Source organism: Mus musculus, chromosome 5 (assembly GCF_000001635.26).
Source record: "Mus musculus strain C57BL/6J chromosome 5, GRCm38.p6 C57BL/6J".
In the NCBI taxonomy this organism is placed as follows: domain Eukaryota; kingdom Metazoa; phylum Chordata; class Mammalia; order Rodentia; family Muridae; genus Mus; species Mus musculus.
This window is the reverse complement of record NC_000071.6, coordinates 106,984,727-107,006,605: the sequence shown is the minus strand read 5'-3', so window position 1 is coordinate 107,006,605 and position 21,879 is coordinate 106,984,727.

Sequence of the window (21,879 nt, the reverse complement as noted above, 5' to 3'; positions counted from 1 at the left end):
CCCAGGCTGTTCCTTGGTTCCTGTGCCCTGATAGTTCTGGGCAGGTCCCTCTTGGGCCAGGAATTTGAGCAACAGTGGTGGTCTTGCCTGTGCTCACAGGCATGTCCACACTCCTAGAAGACGAGCTCTCTCTGGGCAGTATTTGGGTACAGAGCACTGTGGCACAGGATCAGCTCCGGGTACAGATGGAAACTGGAAGGCAAAAATAAATAGATAAATAAATAAATAAATTCAAATTTTTAACTACAATCTCTCCAACTTTAGAATTTTAATTTCCCACTCAGAATGCTGTCTTGTCCCCCTTCCTGGACCCATATAATGCTTTTAGAGTAGTGGGAGAAAACAGCATTGAATAAGAAAGTAACCATATTTGGGGTGGTAGAAAGAAGAACATGACCCAGGATCTGCATCCTTCTTAATTGATGCACAAAGCATTAGCATGGCTCCTGTTACCTTGTAAATGTAGCTTTTATCTCCTCAGAAGAAGGGACAAGAGGAGAGTCATACCCAAACTTTACACATACACAGCTTGGGCTGAGTCCAGAGCATTTCTATTTAACTATCACTGGGCCTAGGTCTGGAAGCTTCCAGCCTTCATACAATCTAATCTTCTGCAAGGGTGGACTTTGAAGGCTTCAGCTTCCAGTCTCTGGTGGCTACTAACCTAGACCTAGAATATTTCAGCCTCTGAGACTTACTGCTAAATAAACTCACCATTTCTAGTTCTCTCTGAACTCTGGTTGGCTGGTTCTGGCTCAAACTCCTCTCAAAGCTGACTGATTCAAACTGGCTTCTTTTGGTTTCTCACTGAATTGTTCTGCTTGGAAAACCTGCTTCTGAACCTCCATGAACTGAATTGCACTGACTGCAGGGACTAAAAGTAACAGCATGAACTCAACTCCACTCAATATGCTCAGCTCCACCCCTCTCCCTACACAGCTCTTAAGTAGCCTCTCCTTCCTGTCCTCATAAGAGCTGGGTATGCCCTACTTCTGACTCAATCTGTGAAATATTTATCTGATTTGTCACTTTGTCAGCCCCTCAATTAGGTCCCAAATTGTTTGGGATTAAAGGTATATACTAAAGGCATATCTATATTCCAGGCAGATCACACAGACTTTGTCCAAGAGGTCTTTGGATGTGACCTCTTGCCAGAGTAGCCATGTTGCTGGATTAAAATTCCTCAACATTACTTGCTTCTCAGTGGAACCCACCCTTGTAGTCCTGAAATATCTTCCTCAAAGAACTAAAAGGTGATGGACTCTAATTCAGGTTGTCTAAATGGTTTTAGTGTTTTAGGTTCTAGAATGCCACGATATAGCCAATGTAATCACGGTAGAATCGACAACCCACCTGCATGACAGGGCATAGATGTAATTCTGTGTATTGTGCTCCGTCCCTTTAAGGATGGACATGGGAAATCATATGTCTACATCAGCACTCTGGAGGCAGCATGGGGTAGCCTGGAAGAGAAGCTGGTCCAGGATTTCACTGGTAGCCACTGTGGAAGGCAGCTGGCATGGTATGACAGCCAAGATGAGTCGGATCCATCCTCCCATACTCCCCAACATCTTCACTGTCTTTGCTGTAAATAACAAAGCATTGAGATATTTCTTTGCTACTTTCTGAGTGGAAAGCTTGTATTAACTCCATATATAGTTTAACCAAGGTAGAAAGGAGTCCTAGCATGGCCACCTTCCCAGGAGAGGCAGAGGTGAGTCAGGGCAAGTTTAAGGCACAGGGACACAGGCCCTTGGGACAGGGAGACTGTGTAGCTTAAAGGTGTTGAGTAACCTTGGTCTCCCGGATGACAGGGGCAGGGAGGAGCACTGAGATGATTCAAAACATTTACTTCTTTCCATGGATGTCGACTGTGTGACAGGGTCCTGGAACTACAGTGCTCTGGGCATCGCAGTAGACATCGTTTATTGAGTAGTATGTGTCTGACTTGTTCTGAAGGGTATATATATATATATATATATATATATATACACACACATAAAGTAGTGGTGGCATGGTAAAACTGCATTCTGGGCTACAAATATCAATTTTCAGTAAGGCATCAGATGTTTGAGGCAATCATACTGGACTTTAAATCCTGTCTGTGTCATAGAGAACCTAAAGCCCTGGGAAGACTTCTTTACCTGAGCCTCAGCTGTGTGTTCCCAGTGGTGACAACTTGGTTCTGATTATGAAAACAGACTGAGGTCACATCAGTTGGTGCTGAGCACAGTCCCTTGACTGCAAGGTAAGACCGAGCAGGTGAGAAACACTAAGCAAGGCTGCTGACTCCCTCAGCCTGGCTTGTATCGTGTGCTGACTTTGAATCTCTCACTTACTAGCCTAGTAGAGATGTTAGGAGAACTACCCAGGTTAATAGAAAAATCAGACAGAAGGCCGGAAGATTCCCTTAGGGAGCGAGCTGAAAGTTGGGAACAAAAGAAAATGCTAAAACGTTAAGAATCGGGGCTGGAGAGATGGTTCAAGAGGTTAGGCAAAGGACTGGGATTCCGTTCCCAATCTCATGGCAGCTCATAACTGTTGAATTCCAGAGGGACAACTCCTCTCTTCTGGCCTCTGCTGGAAGTTCATGCATATGGTGCACAGGGATACATGCAAGGCACATGCACACACACACACACATACACACACACACACACACACACACACATGCACATACATACCACACAGACACATACACACACATACCACAGACACACAGAGACACACAGACATACACACACCACACACACACACACATGCATACACATACATACCACACAGACACACACACACCACAGACACACAGAGACACACAGACATACACACACCACACATACATGCACGCACACATACATACCACACAGACACACACACCACAGACACACACATAAACAAATAAATAAGTAAATAATTTAGGATGAGAATTCTTGTAGAGCTGAAGCTACTGTAAGAAGGTTTGGGGGAAGGCCTCTGCACTGGGTGGAGGGTGTGTGGATGAAGATGTATGAATGGGCTATCTTTCCCTGAAAGGCAGGGAAGAAAGCCACACGGTGTGACTAGCAGGTGCAGGTAGCTGCCCACAGAGACTCCATAACGTTCCCCATGATTCTCCAAATATATTTAAGAACACACAGGTCAGTTATCAGATGCCTGCCTACTATGAAAAGTGACAACAGAGACACAGGGTCCCGACACCACAACTACATTTAGGGGTGAGAGGACCCAGAGTGGGGCTGCTCGAGCTTCATTTCCTCTCCTTAGTTCCCATCCCTCCTACAGCTCAGGCTGCCCCAGTTTAAACTCACGTCACTAAGCAGGCAATGGTTTTTACGCTGTAGTAGATCTGGCACAGTCGGTTTGTGTGAGGCCTCGATTCTGCATCTCCAACTCCAGATTGATGCTGTTCAACTGATGGCCGTGCTTTCAGGAGATTACCAGGGAGTATGAAGGTGTTAGGTGTACATCAAAATAACTTGATTGAAGTGTTTTCTTTTGCTGTTTGAAGATGCTAGGGTGCTAGAGATTGTGTCCAGGCCCTGCAGCATGCTAAGTACCATGTTCCACCAAGGAGATACATTCCCAACCCGCGTGCTTTTGTTTATTGGCTGTATTTTTTCACCTTGTATTTATTTTATCTTTAAAACATATTTAATAGTTATACACACACATTTGTTTTGTATTAAATCTGCTCCCAATTTCCTTTCCTATATCTCTTACCACTTTTCTCCCAACTTCATGTTCTCTCTCTCTTCTCTCTCTCTCTCTCTCTCTCTCTCTCTCTCTCTCTCTCTCTCTCCCCACACACACACACACACACACACACACACACACAGAGTACATTTGGTGTTACCTGTGTGTGCAAGGGTAGGACCCATATCTCAGGGCTCACATCCTGAAGGAAACCAACTCCTTCCCCCAGCAGGTAGTGAATGTGACTAGAGGCTGGGGGGGACAGGATTTCATAGCACCCCATACCCATGCCCGGATATTTCTATTTTCAAAGCAGGCTTTTCTTATGTGTACACACTGGCCCAGAACTCAGAACAACCCTTCTGACTCAGCGTCCACTGAGGTTTATACAAATGTATCACCTGGCTAAAATAAATAAATTCAATTAATTAAAGTAATAATTAGTCACAGACTGGAAGGCACATCATTAATTTGGTGTGCCTTGGTGGCTTAGAAAAACTACACTGAACTTATTCCTCTTCATCAAGTGTCACCTTTTCCACCAAACTACTCTTTGGGTTGGATGGGTGCACATGATCAACTTCTTAACCCCAGGAAACACAGACAACAGCTGGGTACTAAGAAACTGAAGGGTGGGGGTGGGGGTTAAGAGGCTCAGTCACACTGTTTTGCAGGGGCTAGAGCAAGAGTAGAGCTGCCTGGGAGTTGAAGGGGGGCGGGCGGGCGGGGGGCGGGACACAGGAGGGAAAGGGCAAACCAGGAGGGATAAGCCCTAACAGAGGCCTCCTGAAAAAGATATCCGGTTTTTAAAATGGGAAAGAAATGCCTCTATTTGACAAAAACTCACAGGGCATTATTCCCTAGCAGCTTCACAGAAACCAGATCTAGCCTGTCCTCCAGCCTAAGGCAGTATCCCAACACACCCAGCTGCCGGGTGAGGGGAATTCCCCAGGAGGGTGACTTGGTCTTCTTGCTCAACCTATGAGCTGCTGCAGTGTTCCAACTTACTCCCTCCTTCCTGGCATCCCCAGATCTGCCCCATACAGGCTAAAAGGAAAGGTAGAAATAAGAAGCCAAGCGCCCAAGGTCTGTGCCTAGAATAGAGTTTCTTCCTGCTTCAGAGCAGGGTCAAGTGCAAGGCACAAATGGGGGTTCTGAGAGAGAGAGAAAGGGCAGGGAGAGGGCTGCCTCGCTGCAAGACACAAAACCGGGAACAACCCTATCTTTGCTTCATTGACAAAGGAGAATGAGGGACTGGAGCCAGGCTGGCTTGAAACTGACTGTAGAAAAGCCACTTTTGTAACTCGCAGCCCCCAGGCGTGCGATGGAAACGCTGGCAACGGAGCTAGGCAGGCATGCACTCTCCCAGAAGCAAAAACATGAGCTGTGAGATGATTAGAGGCACTGTGGCTGTGGACCGGTTGCCTAGAGCCTCGGGGTCTTCCAGGATGTGGTAGGAATAAGAAGAAACCCCCTCCAGCCCAGTGTTCTGTAGACTCTGTCAAGTACACCTACACCTACCTCTCTGGCAGTGGAGGCAGTGTGGGCTTCCGCAACTTCCTGGACTGATTCTGACCTGGCTAGCCATTACATGGTACCCTAGACGATTTCCAGAAGGGATCAAGGGCCTCCAGTACGTCCCTGTCCACAAGGAGGAACTACCACCCAAGTCAGTTGGTAGTCAAGGAACAGAGTTTCTGCCTGCTTCAGAGCGGGGTCAAGTGAAAGGCACAACTGAGGGTTAATGGGAGGTGTGCTCGCTGCTCAGCACAGCCGATCTTGGCTCCCACTGCCCACCTAATCCCTTTAATTATTTCAGAATATTGAAGGTCTGCCTCCACAGATGCTATAAGATCCTCAAATATAAGGTGGCATCGTCCTGTTGGCTGATGATAGATTTCTTATCAGCGTTGCTAGGTGCGTTTCTTCTATCCAAGTAACCAGAGAAAGGCCTTACTGACTACCTACTACCAACCTGCTATGCTCATATACTAAAGTAGGCAGCAAAGATGGAAAGATCTCTGGGTTCCAGGAAGAATGAGGTAGGTGCTGGCATATGAGTAGGATATGAACAAGCAGAGGGAAATGGGAAGGCATCCTAGCAGTCAAAGATGGAAATGAACATGGTGGGCTGAGAGGCTGGGGGTGATCAGCCTGTTTGGAGGTCACCAGGTGCTCCACAGAGGGAACTGGGGTGTGAAGAGAGGCTGGTGGCAGAACACCATAGCGCTTAGGAGGTCATTGCCTTTCAGGGTCTCAAGGCTCATCATGGAAAGGCACTAACAAAAGCAGCTACTCCTCTGCAGGTGCTTAAAACCAGATGCAGAGGAAATCTGGGCTCTATCTGAAAGGGTTTCAAGGCAACCCTGAGCCAAGAATGCCACAAAAATCATGCCATGCAATAGACCTCATGCAAAAGATTTTTTGAAAGGTATGAGGGTGGGAATCTGGAGGGAGGACACTCCAAATCGCTGCCTCTGTGTGGGTTTGGAGACAGAGACAGGTCATGATGTCAGACTTTAAGGGAGTGTGGAGCAGACACGTAGGGAAAATACGCAGGCAGCGGAGACGTGTTTGTGCCTTGGCCATTGATGATGGTGGGGCTGACGACACAGAGTCATTGAAGGTGGGGTGGGAATCTCTGAGGAACCTGGTTCTGGAATGTGGTCAAAGGACTTTGGATGTATCCCAGTATGCCCAACTGTACCCTGGCAAGAAATATGGGAGTTACTCATCTTTTTAGAAACAAACAAACAAACAAACAAACTTATGAGAGTTTCAGGTCTTTTAAGAAGAACACAACTGAAGCTGAGGAGTTCCTTAGAGAAGCAGAAAGTAACATCCTCCACTGTAAGATGACAAGATTCTCCTTGAAATCAAAGCATTTAGGATCTACTGAAAGACAGGCATGATCGTTCATACCACCTCTCTGTTCCTCTCTATACAGAGATCCTACTGACGTAATGCGCAAAAGTTATTAAAGATGGGTAAATTAGAAGAGAAGAAATTGTTTTATCTGCAGAAAAGCCTAAGGAATCTATAGAAATCTACCAGAACCAGTAAGCAAGCTCAGCAAGGTCACAGAATACTCCATTAACAAGGAATGGCAGCCGGGCCTGGCAGCCCACACCTTAAGTCTCAGTACTAGGGAGGCAGAGGCAGGAGAATTTCTGTGAGCACAAGGCCAGCCTGGGCTACATAGCAAGTCCCAGGACATACAGAGATCCATAATGGAGAGTCCCTGTCTCAACAATACAAAACCATAATGATCGTGATAATAATAATAAACGGAAAAATGGAGCCAAGAACGAAGTTTCATTCATAGTCGCACAAAAGGAGTAAAATAGACTGATATGTATTTAGCCTGAATGCACGTATATCACATGCATGTAGTGCCTGTGGAGGTCAGAAGAGAGCATCAGATGTCCTAAAACTGGAGTTACAGATGGTTGTGAGCCAGTAAATGCATGCTAGAAACTAAGCCCAGGTCCTCTACAAGAGCAATAAGCATTCTTTTTTTGTTGTTGTTTGTTTGTAGAGATGATTTTAATATTTTCAACTGTTAATATTCAACAAACAGAATAATTATTTTCAGATATATTTTGTTGTTATGTCTCCCTTTTCATTTCTGATTTTATTAATTTGGATACTGTCTCTGTGCCCTCTGGTTAGTGTGGCTAAGGGTTTATCTATCTTGTTGATTTTCTCAAAAAAAAAAACAAAACAGCTCCTGGTTTTGTTGATTCTTTGTATAGTTCTTTTTGTTTTTGTTTCTATTTGGTTGATTTAAGCCCCGAGTTTGATTATTTCCTGCAGGCTACTCCTCTTGGGTGCATTTGCTTTTTTTTATTCTAGAACTTTCAGGTGTGCTGTTAAGCTGCTAGTGTATGCTCTCTTCAGCTTCTTTTTGGAGGCACTCAGAGCTATGAGTTTTCCTCTTACGACTGCTCTCATCGTGTCCCATAAGTTTCTTCATTTTCATTAAATTCTAAAAAGCCTTTAATTTCTTTCTTTATTCCTTCCTTGACCAATTTATCATTGAGTAGAGTGTTGTTCAGCTTCTGTGTGTATGTATACTTTCCAGTTTTTTGTTCCAGTTTATTTTGTTTATTTAAGACCAGCCTTAGTCCATGGTGATCTGATAGGGTGTGTGGGATTATTTTAATTTTCTTGTATCTGCAACAAGCATTCTTAACTGCTAGGCCATCTCTCCACGCAGGACCAATTTTTATCAAAAAGAAATGTAAAAACTACACACTGAAAAATTAAAAACATTGCCGAGAAATTGCAAAAGGTCTGAACAAACAAAACAAGCCATTGAGTTCATAGATTACAGGATGCAAAAGCGTTAGGGTAGCAATTGTTACCAGGCCTGGTGGGACAGACGTGTAATTCCAGGCTGAGTGGAGAAGACTGTGAGATCAAGTCCAGGCAGGGATCCTGTCTCAAGAAACAAACAAACAAACAAAATGTAAGGCTGAAGATATAGCTCAGGAGTCAGGCGTGTGCCTGGCTATAGGTTCAATCCTCAGTGGTCGGGAGAAGCACAGTCCAAATATTGAGCTGTCACTTTAGTCTGTAACAGAAGGCATTAGTTTGCTTGTTTGTTTGTTTGTTTGTTTGTTTGTTCTGACAAGCTGGTTCTTTATGGGGAAATACAAAGAACCTAACAGGAACAATTATGATAAGAAGTTTGGAAGGTTTTTAATAAAGTTGCAGCAACCATGGCAGTTTGGTGCTAATATAATAATAAAAACATAGATCTGTGAAACTGAGATGACTTCAGACATTGACATTAAAGTCATTGACAAAATCATTGACTTGACTGCGACACTACGGCAAACCAATGTCCTCTTCAGTAAAGGATGCTGGAATAACTGGAGGCCGACATAAAGGTTCATAAATAAAGAACCTTTCTTCATCTCATATGGACCCAGTGCAAAAATTCAAAATTAATCTAGAAGAAAAGGCAGAAGAATATCTTTGTAGATATAAATTTGACAAAGATTTCTTAAACATGAGACCCAAACCATGCTCCCTTAATGAAAAATATTGACAGATTCAACATCCTGGAAATTAAAAGTTTTGCTTTTTTAGAAAGAGACCACTGAGAAAAAAGAAAAGATAAGCCATAGACAGGAAAGGTATGTGTATCTACTAAGAGACTTATAGCCAGAATACATAAAGAATTCTAACATGAAAAATGAAATAACTTTTTCAGGAAAATGGGTGTACTTGAGATTATTATAATTGAATGAGAAAACAAGACCCAGAAAAACAAATACTGGATGCTTAACTCAATAGGAGAAACTAGATGGAATGACACATGCATCCTTCATGTCACATGTTTGATCTTATTGATTTGCAGAAGTGTAAAAAAAAACAAAAAAAAAGAAAGAAAGAAAACCCCACCCAGGAGAGCAAGGGTAGCAGCAGGGTCTGACATAAGGGTGAGGGAAGTGTTGGGGTGGCAAGTGTTCTAAACTTGGTTATTACTATTATACTGCCTGTACTGCTATATACATTTACTTAAAGATCAACTATATAGCCTTATAATGGGTGGACTTAATACATAAATTATACTCCAAATAAAGATATTAAAACATAGAGCAGAAAAAGCTGAAAGTCTTTTGTGGGGGACAATGGTTTGTGCGCGCGTGTGCACATTTTCCTGCATAGGAGAGAAAATACCCATGGGAGGTAGGTTTGAACCTGAGTGTATTGGGAAACATAGCAGGTCTGAGTTTGCTATGTATACCATATGCTAGCCGTATGAGTTTCAGTTATGTAGCATCCCAAGCCTGTTTTGTGCTTTGTGTAGCCCTATAGTACTAGTGAGCTTTGATGGCAGCATATGGAACATGTTAACCCCAGGCCTGACACCACAGAAGGCACTTGCTGAGGTAAAATACTGAACTGGTAAGTTCTACAAAAACTCAAGGCATTGTCCTAAACACAGACTCGTAGGCTCTCTGGGTGTTTTGTAGTAGAATTCCAAGACACCCACTCACCTGACTTAGTAGCGGCCTTATTAATGAGGGATGCTGTCACTGCTGTTCACAAACCAAAACCATGGTTTCCAGTACCGGTGCTGCCAGGATGGCTTCATTTAAATATACCAGAGTTACTCTCTCTGGGTTCCCAGGGTAGACCCCTCCTCCACAGTGGGGCGGTTAGAAGAAGTCAGAAGTGTCCTGTGTAAGATGATAATGGCACGGAACACAGGATGGGGGCTGGAGACTAGCTGAACACTGTGTCTGTGGGCCGGAATATATGAAGAGTAGCCTAGCAGGAGGTCATGGAAAATTTCACAGCCCAAAACTGGCATTTGGAGCTGAGCTGGAAAGTTATGAACACAGGATGTTACTGAAAATGGTGCCGGGCTGGGCAAGGATGCTACCTGAGGCCTCGGCAGGCTTCACCCCTGCCAGTCAGTCACAGGAGGATGTTGGGTCATCAGGAAATAGGGATTTGAAATAATCCCACAGGAAGGTGTGAACAACACAAGTGACTGGGGGCAGGAGGGGGGCAGGCAGGAGAGCCCAGCAGGCATTCAAAGATGGCATTGTGGTAGATTCTCCCACCAGCCCCCCCCCCACTCCACTAACACATCCTGGGGGGTGTTGGGGTGCTTTGGGGAGGGTGGCAACTCCTGGCTCAGGATTCTGGCAGCCAGCCTCCCGTTTAACTGCTTCAGTGGACACTTGCTATTTATTTTGGATTCCTGGTATACACTTTTACTTTTTTCTTGTAACCTCACTTGAATTGTTTTGGGAGGAATTTCCTCTTCCCCGTTATGTACACAGTCTTAGTCAATACAGGCATGCTGCCCTCCTCTGGCCAGTTAGATTCTCTCTTGGAACTCCAAATAAGGATGAGTCATGGGTCACACTGGAGAAAAACTTGAAGCCCTGATTCCAAAGGCCTTTGTCCAACCTAATTTCTAACACTGGAACCCCAACTCTCCCCCAGATCCTTGGCTGTTCTTCTCTTCTGTGACCTCATGACCTTCGTCTATTAAGCTGTTTAGCTAAAGAGGGCTGCAGTCTATTCTGTTACAAAGAACAGACATGGAATGGAGATGATACATTTGCTTGCTGCCATTTTCATGGGGATGCAAGGTGGGAGAGCCTACCTCTAGCTACCCACCTTTGACCTTCAGGTTCCTGGACCTTCTGGCTATATGAATGAGTACAGGAGAGTCGCTAAAGCCTTCCAAATGTCAATTCCCCCTGTAAAATAGAAACATGGGGGCTGGAGAGATGGCTCAGCGGTTAAGAGCACTGACTGTTCTTCCAAAGTCCTGAGTTCAAATCCCAGCAACCACATGGTGGATCACAACCATCCGTAATGATATCTGATGCCCTCTTCTGAGGTGTCTGAAGACAGCTATAGTGTACTTACATATAATAAATAAATAAATATTTTTTAAAAAGAAATATGATTACTTTTTAGCACTGTCAAAATTATATGAATTCATTCCTCATGTACGTGTCACTGGCCCAGTAGTAGCCTGGAAACCTGTGAAGAAACAAAGGAGAGGCATGAACAAGATGGACCTATTCTTCACGGATCCTATGTCCTCCGCATTGAGGAGAGGCACTGGAAACATTTGTAAGTTTGGTAGTGTTAGTAGAGAACCTCCCAGCACTTCGGGGGTTAACAAGAGGCCCCTAGGAGTCTGGGAGGGGGGAATCTCTTCCTCCTCCTGGATGTGCCTTTCTCATCACACGATTCTGCCTGTTGTAAGCATGTTTTTTTTTCTTGGTCATCACGAAGTCCTGATTTCCTTCAACACCTGCCTGTTGTATGTGAGACCTAGATTCAAACCCACTCCTTTTCACAGGTGGGACTTAAGGAGAGGCCACGGTTCACCAGCCTGGGAAAGGCACAGGGAGGCACTAGCGTCTTTAGAATAGACTGCTTCTCATGCTAACAAGGTCAAGACAGATTCTTTCCTCGAGTTGACCTTGACAAAACTGTGGTTAGGACCAGACCAGCCTGCTGCTTGAGCCAGAACACCTGCAGTGAGCCTTCCTTCCCCTCTGGGACACTGACTAGCACTCTGCTGAGAGTATTGGCTGTGAGTCTGTGCCAGGACTTCTCCTCTGGGGAAGTGAGTTTACATCAAAGGGAGTATTGAAGGCTATATACCTTTCTCCCCAACTCCTTCCCTGCCTCCAGCTGAGCAGGGAGGGAGCCTGGCTGAAGATGTGTGCTGTGAATCACCCCCCCCCCCCTTGTCAGAGAGCTATAAGAAGAGACACCAACTCAGCCACTTAGGCTTGAACTCTCCTCAGATTCCTCACCACGGTCATAGTTCTCCTAACAAATGCACCCCTGACAATCTGACTCAATGTCTCCATAAACCCTACATCCAATACCTTTCAAAAAGGATAGGGGCCACCTCAATCTACTAGGTCAATGGTGCTCAACCTGTGGGTCTCAACCCCTTTGGGGGGTCGAATGACCCTTTCACAGGGGTCATTATATGTTTACATTATGATTCATAACAATAGCAAAATTAGTAGCAATGAAAATAGTTTTATAGCTGGGGTCACAACATGAGAATCTGTATTAAAGGGTCATAGTTAGGGGGAGGGGGAAGGGAAGGGGACTTTCAGAGGGAAAACTAGGAAAGGGGATAACATTTGAAATGTAAATAAAGAAAATATCTAATAAAAAAGGGGGAAGTCATAGTGTCAGGAAGGCTGAGAACCGTTACTCCTACTATGAATACCTCTCTAGCATCAAATCTCAGAAGTGATGAAACAAGAGTCAGAACTCCAGAAAAAACAGTCTTGGATGATTTAGAAGACCAGAATACTGATGTAATCCTGGCTCACTAGAGTCCAGTCTCCTATCCATGTCCTGGATATATAATCTTGGGACACCTTTAGACTTCTCCTAGCAAGTGGAGAGACTAGACTATTCCTCTACCATGTTATCAAATCCTAGGGAATGTACCCCCAAAATCACAAGAACCAGAGGAGAGTGCGGTACTCTAGGATTCCAGTAGAGTTGGAACACTGACACATATAGTCATATAATCAATCACACAAAAGACCACAATAAACAACCCTGCCTATGGAGTGGGTCCAACCAGCATCTATGAAAAGAAGATACTTTTTCTTACCCACAGATCTCCAAAGCTGGAGGTGTGTTGTGCCCAGACACTTTTATGTATCAATAGCAAAAGAACCTTCTAGTCACAAAGGCTTGAAACAGGGCATTTAGTTTCTGTTTCCATCTTCCCTGAGGTCCACATCTGGTTCTTCACCCATGTCCTGTTGGTTTGATCCTTACATTCCCCTCTACCTTATCCAGAAACAGCAGAGTTGTCTTCCAGCTGAATAGGAAAACTTGTGTCATTTTCCTGGTCAGAGTTCCTGGGGTGTCGCAGAGCACCATCTGTAGAGCTGAAACCCAAACTCCTTAGCTAGCATCTGAGACATTGTGAGTTCGACCCAACTCTCATTTCCTCCCTCAAGCCTTGGTGCCCTACACAGGAATATATCAACCATTTATTTTCATTGTATTTTAATACCTCCATGACCCTCTTAGGAACCACTAAGTCCTGATGCACACCTTTCAAAGCAACCCGTGCAGAGCCCATGCCTAACAGCACTGGGACAGGGCTCTCACAATTGAGGCACTTCCTCTAATCACTCCAGGGCTTTAGTGAAATTCTAGGCCATTGAGCCTGCTGCAGCTCAACCTTGCCAGTTTTGCACCCATTCCTTCGTTCCTACCCATCTTTTCACGTGCCCACCTCTTCTGTAACATATCAAAGTTTTAAGGTCCTGAAAAGAAAAGGATAGTGGAAAGGTAGGAGAAAACAGCTCCAAGCAAAGCAAGTATAACACCAACAAATAGTCACATAGTAAAACCCTGCTCCCCCTGCCCTCAAATCAATAAATACATTTATTTCAATTTGCCAGGTGTGGTGGTGCATACCAGTACTTCCAGCACTTGGAAGGCAGAGGCAGGTGGACCTCTGTGTTCAAGACCAATCTGGTCTACAGAGAGTGTTCTAGATCAGCCAACGCGCCACAGTGAGACACTGTCTCAAAAATAATAAATGGATAAATAAATAAATGAATGTACTGAGTGCCTGGTAATAGCACCAATAGATAGATAGAGATAGGTGAGAGAGAGATTATAGATATATGATGCATAGATGATAGATAGATGATAGATAGATAGATAGATGATTATTATAGATGATAGATGATAGATACATAGATGATTGATAAATGATAGATAGATGATAGAAGATAGATTGATAGATGATAGATGATTGATAGATTAGATGATAGATGATAGAAGATAGATAGATGATAGATGGATGGGTGGATGGATGGACAAACGGACAGACGGATGGATGGATGGACAGATGGATGGATGGATGGATGGATGAATGGATGGAGTGAATGCCTTGTATTCCCAGCACTGGGAGCAGAGATAAGCAGATTCCTTGCCAGTCATCCTAGCCCACATACTCAGTTCCAAGCCAATGACAGACCCTACCTCAAAGAGGGAGAGGGAATGTCACCAAAAGCCCAAGATTGTCCCGACTTCTCCTTACACAGGTACACATGTATGTGCAAAAAGTAAGAATGGGGAAAATGAAATTCTCTAAAGTTAATATCCAGCGAAAACTAAAAAGCTAAAGGCCATGTTTTTCTCCTTACTCCAATTTCATCATATGCTGGGAAATGTATGTATATATGTATGTATGTATGTATGTATACACACACACACACACACACACACACACACACACACACAGGAAGGGACACGGTGTTCTCATTTCCACCCACTGCATTCTTCCCAGCTGCCAGTTCTAACATCTGCCATCCCTTAAATGTGAAACGGAGCATCAGGTTTGAGGGCTCATGCAGTATTGCTAAGCCCCTACTTGCAACAAAAGTACAAATAGTCTCTGGGGAGAGAAGTCCCCACAGTGTCCTTATATCATCACATATGCTTATGAATGCTACAGATGTCGATTAGGCAGAAACTTCTGAAAGTCCCTGTGCACAAAGAGAAAGTTCTCCAGATTTCTCAATGGTGGGGCTAAGGCTAGAGTTCTTGGCTGATAACATTGCTATACAAGGAGAGTTTGCTGCAACATTTCGTAACTCAAGAGTGCAGGCCTGCGGCCACACTCTTACAACACAGTTGGATTCATCTCACACTGCGGTGAGGAGAGAGTGGGAGGAATTTAAACATTCTTAGCTTTGTTTGGATTATCAAAACAATTCCTCTTTATGGAGTGCACCAAGGTGTATCTCACGATCTGTCCAGGGCAAAAGACAGGTTAGGATCTGATGTGGAGGCAGAGAAACAAAGTGGTTTTGTCCCTGACTACACAGTGACTGGGAAGGCGGTCTGGGTGAAGGTACATAGAAAGGGGAGGCTGGAGAAGGAAATTAGAAGGAGGCAAATGGCAGAGAGGACAGACCCTGGGGGTGCTTTGAACATCCTCGCTGGAGCTTAGCATGGAAATACAGTGCTGGCAGATATGCCTCTGACCACTAATAGACAGAAGGGGGGTGCATTGGAGGGAGGAAATGAGCCCCCAAGCTTCAGGAGCGGCTTTCCTCCTTCCAGCTATGAAGGTGGGGGCAGGGAGGCGCTCAGCATTTCTGCTCATGCCCAAAGACTTAAAAAGATACACAGAGCTTCATTTCTAGAAGTCAACTGTCATTGACCTCAAAGAACAAAACACAAAAATATACCTCACTGCAGGCATGCTATGTGCTGAGCACTAGAGACCCAGAGGCACGTACATTAGACAGATAAAGCCTTGTTGTAGATGATAGACAGGAGGGACTGGTAATACGGTACAGGGGAGCCCGGGGAAGGAACACAGGTGAAAAGCCCGGGGTAGAGAATGGTTAAACCACCACCAGCTCTGTTTGCCTGAACACTTAGTTTTCTGTGAGAGTCGATGTTTTGTGTTTATGTCTTCAAAGTCTTACTGATAGATCCATCCAAGTGTCCCGGGCAGCTGCCTCACAGAACATGCCAAAGGAATTCCTGCCATCTGGTGGACAGAGGCAATGTCACCGTGCAGCTCCAGGGTCACAGCATCCAGATTCTGCTACCCTGAGTTAAGTCTGATACAGCTGGCTGTGGCGGCCCCGCACCCACAACCTCTGCACCAGGGAGGCGGAGGATCACTAGTTCAAGGCCAGTTTCCGTTACACGAGCTCCTGTGTAAACTTAAACAAACAAGGGTGCTGGAGAGTGGACCGGAAGTCCAGAGCACTTGCTCTTGCAGAGGTCCTGGGTTTGGTTCTCGGCACGCACGCCGTAGCTCAAACCATACTTAATTCCCATTCCAGGTGAGCTGACACCTTCTGTGGTGTACATGCATGCAGGCAAAATATTCATATGTGTAAAATTTAAAAATCTAAAAAAAGAAAATGAAAAGTCCGACTATAAATACCCTGATGTGCTTTATTCTTTTGTAATCATTGTTACCGATTTATTTTATTTTATTTTTATCTATGTGTGAGGGCATGTGTGTGTGAGTTCAGGTGCCCATGGAGGTACCATGGAGGTGCTGAGAACTGAACTTGGGTCCTCCGCAAGAGCACTAATTGTTCTTCCCTGCTGAGCCCCCACCCCCACCCCTCATCAGCCACTCAGATGTACTTAACAAAAGTTAAGGAAAAATATGCAAGAATGTTCTCAAGAAATTCAACCATGTCTGAAAGAGGACATGGAGAATGGCGAGGGGACGATAGAGAGCCCGCTGCATAGTTGTTCTGATGCTGTGTTTCGGGGCCACTTTTACCCCTCCAGACTGCAGGCACATAAAAGCGCTTTGCAGCTGAGATTCCTTTCAGTCTTGGCTCGCTCCTTCACTTCACACTCCTCCAATCAAAGTTTCTTTTTCAGTCGATAAAGGGTAAGCAAGGAGGCACTAAAACATTTCCCAGTTGTGCTGTTTATACTTTTAAGTGTGAATATCCGAGGTCCCACTCAATGCTCAGACACTCAGAGATACACGACCATCAGTCCCCAGCACAGATGGCCTCAGACGCCCATGTTCCGAGGAGAACATACTTTCAAAATTAACAAGTTGGAACGCACTTCTAACAACTTATATTACTCCCAGTTGATGGACTCGATTTTATAAATGCAATTTGGACTCAGAGATGTTAGACTTCTCAGAACAAACAAGCTTTGGGGACTGACGTGATACGTTTAGAATTGAAGCTATCTTTAAAAAAAAAAAAAAAAAAAAAAAGACTCCAGAAGAAGGGTCCTACATGTATATATCAAGTGTGGACATTTTTGCTTTTCCATGGTATTTTATACACACTGGCATTTTTTATTGTTGTGACATTTGACACAAGAGCAAGAGTTAAAAATGAGACTGTGCTAGAGTTATGAAACTTTTGCCCGCTGGTCTTTCACACAAGGCTGTGAAGGGTTACTGTGGATAAAGTTCCCACCAGCTGTTTCTCCTCCGCCGAGGTCAATGTTCTGGGAACAGAGTACCAGCAGCTTGGAGAGGAGAGAAATTAGTCCTGAGATGGATGGGACCTCGGGGGAGCTGGGAAGCCTTAGGACAGACAGTCCACCACGGGAAAGCAGTATAACCCTTCAGATGTCTAAGAATTAAAGAGGCTATCTTTAGACTGGGATTGTCCTGGTGGGTCTTGGAAATCCCTCCATCGGGTCAAGTTCCCAGGCGGCTCTAAGGCCTCGGCTGACTACTTGTGTCTCTCTAGTGGTAAGAAATGTAAAGAAATGAATGTGTGGTCTCTTCCTTCAGGAGACTTGTACTTCACTACAGGTCTCCGAGGAAGTCACTGTCACACAGACATTCCAGGGAAGACATTCCAACTACAAAGTCCCAAGTCTTATTCTGAATTGAAGCATCAGACTGGAATCCTGCCTTGACTCGTCACATTTTTATGAGTTGGGGGTGGGGCGGGGAGTGGGGGGGGAGACCATTGGGAAAATATGTAGGAGCTACTTCATTTTTCTGTCCTTCTAGTTTCTTGTCTAAATCACATGCTAGTCTTTAGAAAAGTTAGAGGGAATGTACACAAAGTATAGATATATCCTTATAAAACAAGCACTCTGGGCATGGTGGCACAGCCAGTAATCCCAGCCCTTGGAAAGAGGAGGTGGGAGATCAAGAGTATCCTTGGTTACACAGAAAACTAAAGGCCAACCTGGGCTACACAAGACTCTGTTTCAAAAACAAACCTAAACAAAAAACAAAGCAGACACTCTAGTTAAGAGAGGTTTCTGATCGACTAAGCAGGTTATATTTATGTATCAAACAATTAAGTTTTAGAAGGCCGTGAATTTGAAGGAGAGCAAGGAGCTGTTTACAGGAGGTCTTGTAGAGAGGGAAAGGAAGGGAGAAATGATGAAGTTTTATTATTATCTAAAAAAAAACAAAAAATAATTTTTAAAGTAAGTTTCCAGTCTGGTATCACTACCAAGAAAGCAAATTAATTAACAAGTGCACATTCTTTCATGTTATTTGTCAAGCTTCTAACTCCACCTGCAGCAGGCACCCGTCTTCTCTGTGTACCTCCACCTACAGCAGGCACCCGTCTTCTCTGTGTACCTCCACCTGCAGCAGGCACCCGTCTTCTCTGTGTACCTCCACCTGCAGCAGGCACCCGTCTTCTCTGTGTACCTCCACCTGCAGCAGGCACCCGTCTTCTCTGTGTACCTCCACCTGCAGCAGGCACCCGTCTTCTCTGTGTACCTCCACCTGCAGCAGGCACCCGTCTTCTCTGTGTACCTCCACCTGCAGCAGGCACCCGTCTTCGCTGTGTACCTCCACCTGCAGCAGGCACCCGTCTTCGCTATGTACCTCCACCTGCAGCAGGCACCTGTCTTCTCTGTTTAGGACAAATGAAGGGATGCTTTCTCAACAGATGCAGGAGGTGTAGAATGCTAGTATTCTTAATTTTAACATAAAATTATGCTTCCTTTCTATGAATAAGCATCTGATATAAATATTTACTTATGGGATTTTTTTTTTTTAAATAAAGACAAAAGGAAGGTGCTGTGGCTCAGGAGTTAAGGCACTGGTATCCACGCCTGGTATTCAGTTCCCAGAACCCAACTGCTGAAGATTGTCCTCTGTCACCACAAGGGAACCATATAAATAAATACATGCAAATAAATAAATACATATAAAAATAAGTATCTTTTTAAAGTAAATTATCAGAGAGACTGCTCTGTAATTAAAGAGTATGCACTACACGCCTTTAATCCCAGCACTTGGGAGGCAGAGGCAGGTGGATTTCTGAATTTGAGGCCAGTCTGGTCTAAAGAGTGAGTTCCAGGACAGCCAGGGCTACACAGAGAAACCCTGTCTTGAAAAACAAAAAGAATACAAAATTTTAAAAAAAGTGCACTGCTTTTCCAGAGGACCTGGGCTGCTGACCAGCACCCACGTTGAGTGGTCCTGTAACTGCCTGTAACTTCGTCCAGGGGTTCCAATGACCTTCATCCAGGGGTTCACCTTTCAGTACAAAGCATTACGTGGTGTCTAGAGCAGTGTGAAGGTGCTGGGCTCCCCAGACCTTGTCCCCTGCTCTTGAAGACTAAGTTAAAGTCACAGTGTGGGGCTATGGAGTCATCTGTCTGCTTGTAAGTCACTTCCTTGGTCTTGTCCCAGCTGTCATTTCTACAGCATAGGCTATAGTCTTCAGCAGTTACAGAAGGAATCTACACTAAGGGCAAACATAATTAAATGCACACAGAAGCACAGCATGGTGATCTCGAGGTAGGTAATGAGTGCGCACACTCCTTCAGATTAGAGATAAACCACCTGACAGCCCTCTCTCCTTCCGATTTGTGCTCCTCACTCATAGCTTGTACTCTTCTGGTTTCGGGGTGTTCCATCTTCTTGGTTCCCCACTAGTGACTGGTATTGTCTGGTCTAGCAACAGAGATGAGGTTATTAATTTTCTATCTTCTTTCATGTGTTGGGATTAAATTTTCTAGTGCAAAAACCTATTACTTTATTTTTAATTAATTTTATTAATAATGAGAGTTCTGCCTGCCTGTTTGTATGTGCACATGTGTTTCTGGTGCCCATCAATATCAGAGGAGGTACTGGATCCCCTGGGACTGGAGTTAGGGATGGCTATAGACCCTATGTATGATCCTGGTCCTCTGCAAGAACAACCAATATTCTTACCCGTTGAGCCATCTCTGAGGCCGTTCTGTCTTCTCTTTTTTTAAGATTTATTTATTTCATGTATGTGATACAATGTCACTATTTTCAGACACACCAGAAGAGGGCATTGGATCCCATTACAGATGGCTGTGAGCCACCATGTGGTTGCTGGGAATTGAACTCAGGACCTCTAGAAGAGGAGTCAGTGCTCTTAAGCTTTGAGCCATCTCTCCAGTCCCCTGTTATTTTTCTTATAACAGCGCTTCAGTGGAGTCCAAGGTGGAACGTGCTCAGTGTTTAAGATTGGTGGTGTCACACTTAAAAGGTTATTCTGCTCATAGGACTTGCTTACAAAGAAGAACAAAACCATCCACGTTGTAGTCACTGTTTTTGCCTCACGAGGGTTAGGAGACACTCTTCAAACAGGCTTGAAGCTACTCATCCTTTTAAATTCTTTCCAGTTAATGTCTAAAGCACTAAAAGTTCAAGGTCAATTTTATTTTAACTAATTTTAACTAATTTTTCTTCCTCTTGAGATATCAAGTCAATGTTCTCATGCTCGGGGTTTGCAGTTTCCCTGGCCTTCCCTACAGATTCTCACCAGGTCTGCAGTTGCTAAGACCACACTTTTCACTTGAGGCATCTGTAACAGTGCTGGTTGTGGAAGCCTCATCTTGTCAGAAACTAGGGTCATTCTGATGACAACCTCTCTGTGTAATGTGGCACTTCAGCTACTTCTGACTGCTTGTCTGGAACTGGCAGTCTACCCTTCAAGGAGAGGTGGCAGTTCACACACACACACACACACACACACACACAGACAAAATCAGGAAATAGCCATATCAACTTTAAGAAGATGGGGAAATTCTTGAAACGAGACTTGACACAACTGTCTGGAGAGTGCTCTTTAACGACCACAGATGACAAGCACCATTGTGGGTGGAAACAACACATCTGCAGACACTGGCAGACAGTTAGACCTGCCAAATTTGGATAAATTTTTTTAAGATAAATAACTTTACAGTGACATGTTGGGTTGCAATTACATAAACAACAGAAAATACTAAGACCTAAGCCTACAAGTTTTGTGGGTTTCAAGACCTTATGCAATCAATATTCTGACATCTGTAACACAAATTTGTTCCTAGAATGCTGACGCCAGTAACTCAGGGATTAGCATCACTTGATGAGTTTTGTTAAGATTTTGAAACAAACTCAGTTGGATTCTTTAGAATAACAATACTTGAGCCACTGTTTTCTATTTGGGTCTTTTGAGAAAAGCATATTCATCACCTTATTAGGGAAAGTCTCATTAAAAAGGCTGAGGTACAGCCTGTTTCAAAACCAGGACTTGTAGCTTAACATTAATAGTTCTAGTTGTCTAAAAGGCTATTAAATGGAAACCTTAACAATCTCTAGTTGCAACATTCTCCAAAAGGACTAAAATTTCCTGAAAACCAACTTATAATACTGGCTAACTTTGTTAACATTATGTCAATCAAGTCCTGACCTAAAGGAACTTTTTTTTTTTTTTTAAGATTTATTTATTTATTATATGTAAGTACACTGTTGCTGTCTTCGGACACACCAGTAGAGGGTGTCAGATCTCATTACGGATGGTTGTGAGCCACCATGTGGTTGCTGGATTTGAACTCAGGACCTTCGGAAGAGCAGTCAGTGCTCTTACCCATTGAGCCATCTCACCAGCCCCTAAAGGAACTTTTTAAAGCAAGTCTGAATTCTCAATTTCCTGAGGCTCTGTCCCTCTGTTTTGATCAATTCTTTTACCCTCTTACTCTCCTGAGAGTCAACTTTTGAGTGAAAACATGTAGCTGCATTGAGATTCTATTTTAATTACTGACACAGTGCTTTACAGTTGAAAAGTCTGGCACCTGGGCCAATGAGCACATCTGCGTGGGTATTCTATCCTCTCCAGCTTACCTCAGCCAGGCCTGCTGGGACAGCTACTATACTCTGTAAGTGCTCATTGGTCTGAGAGGGAGTAGAACTAA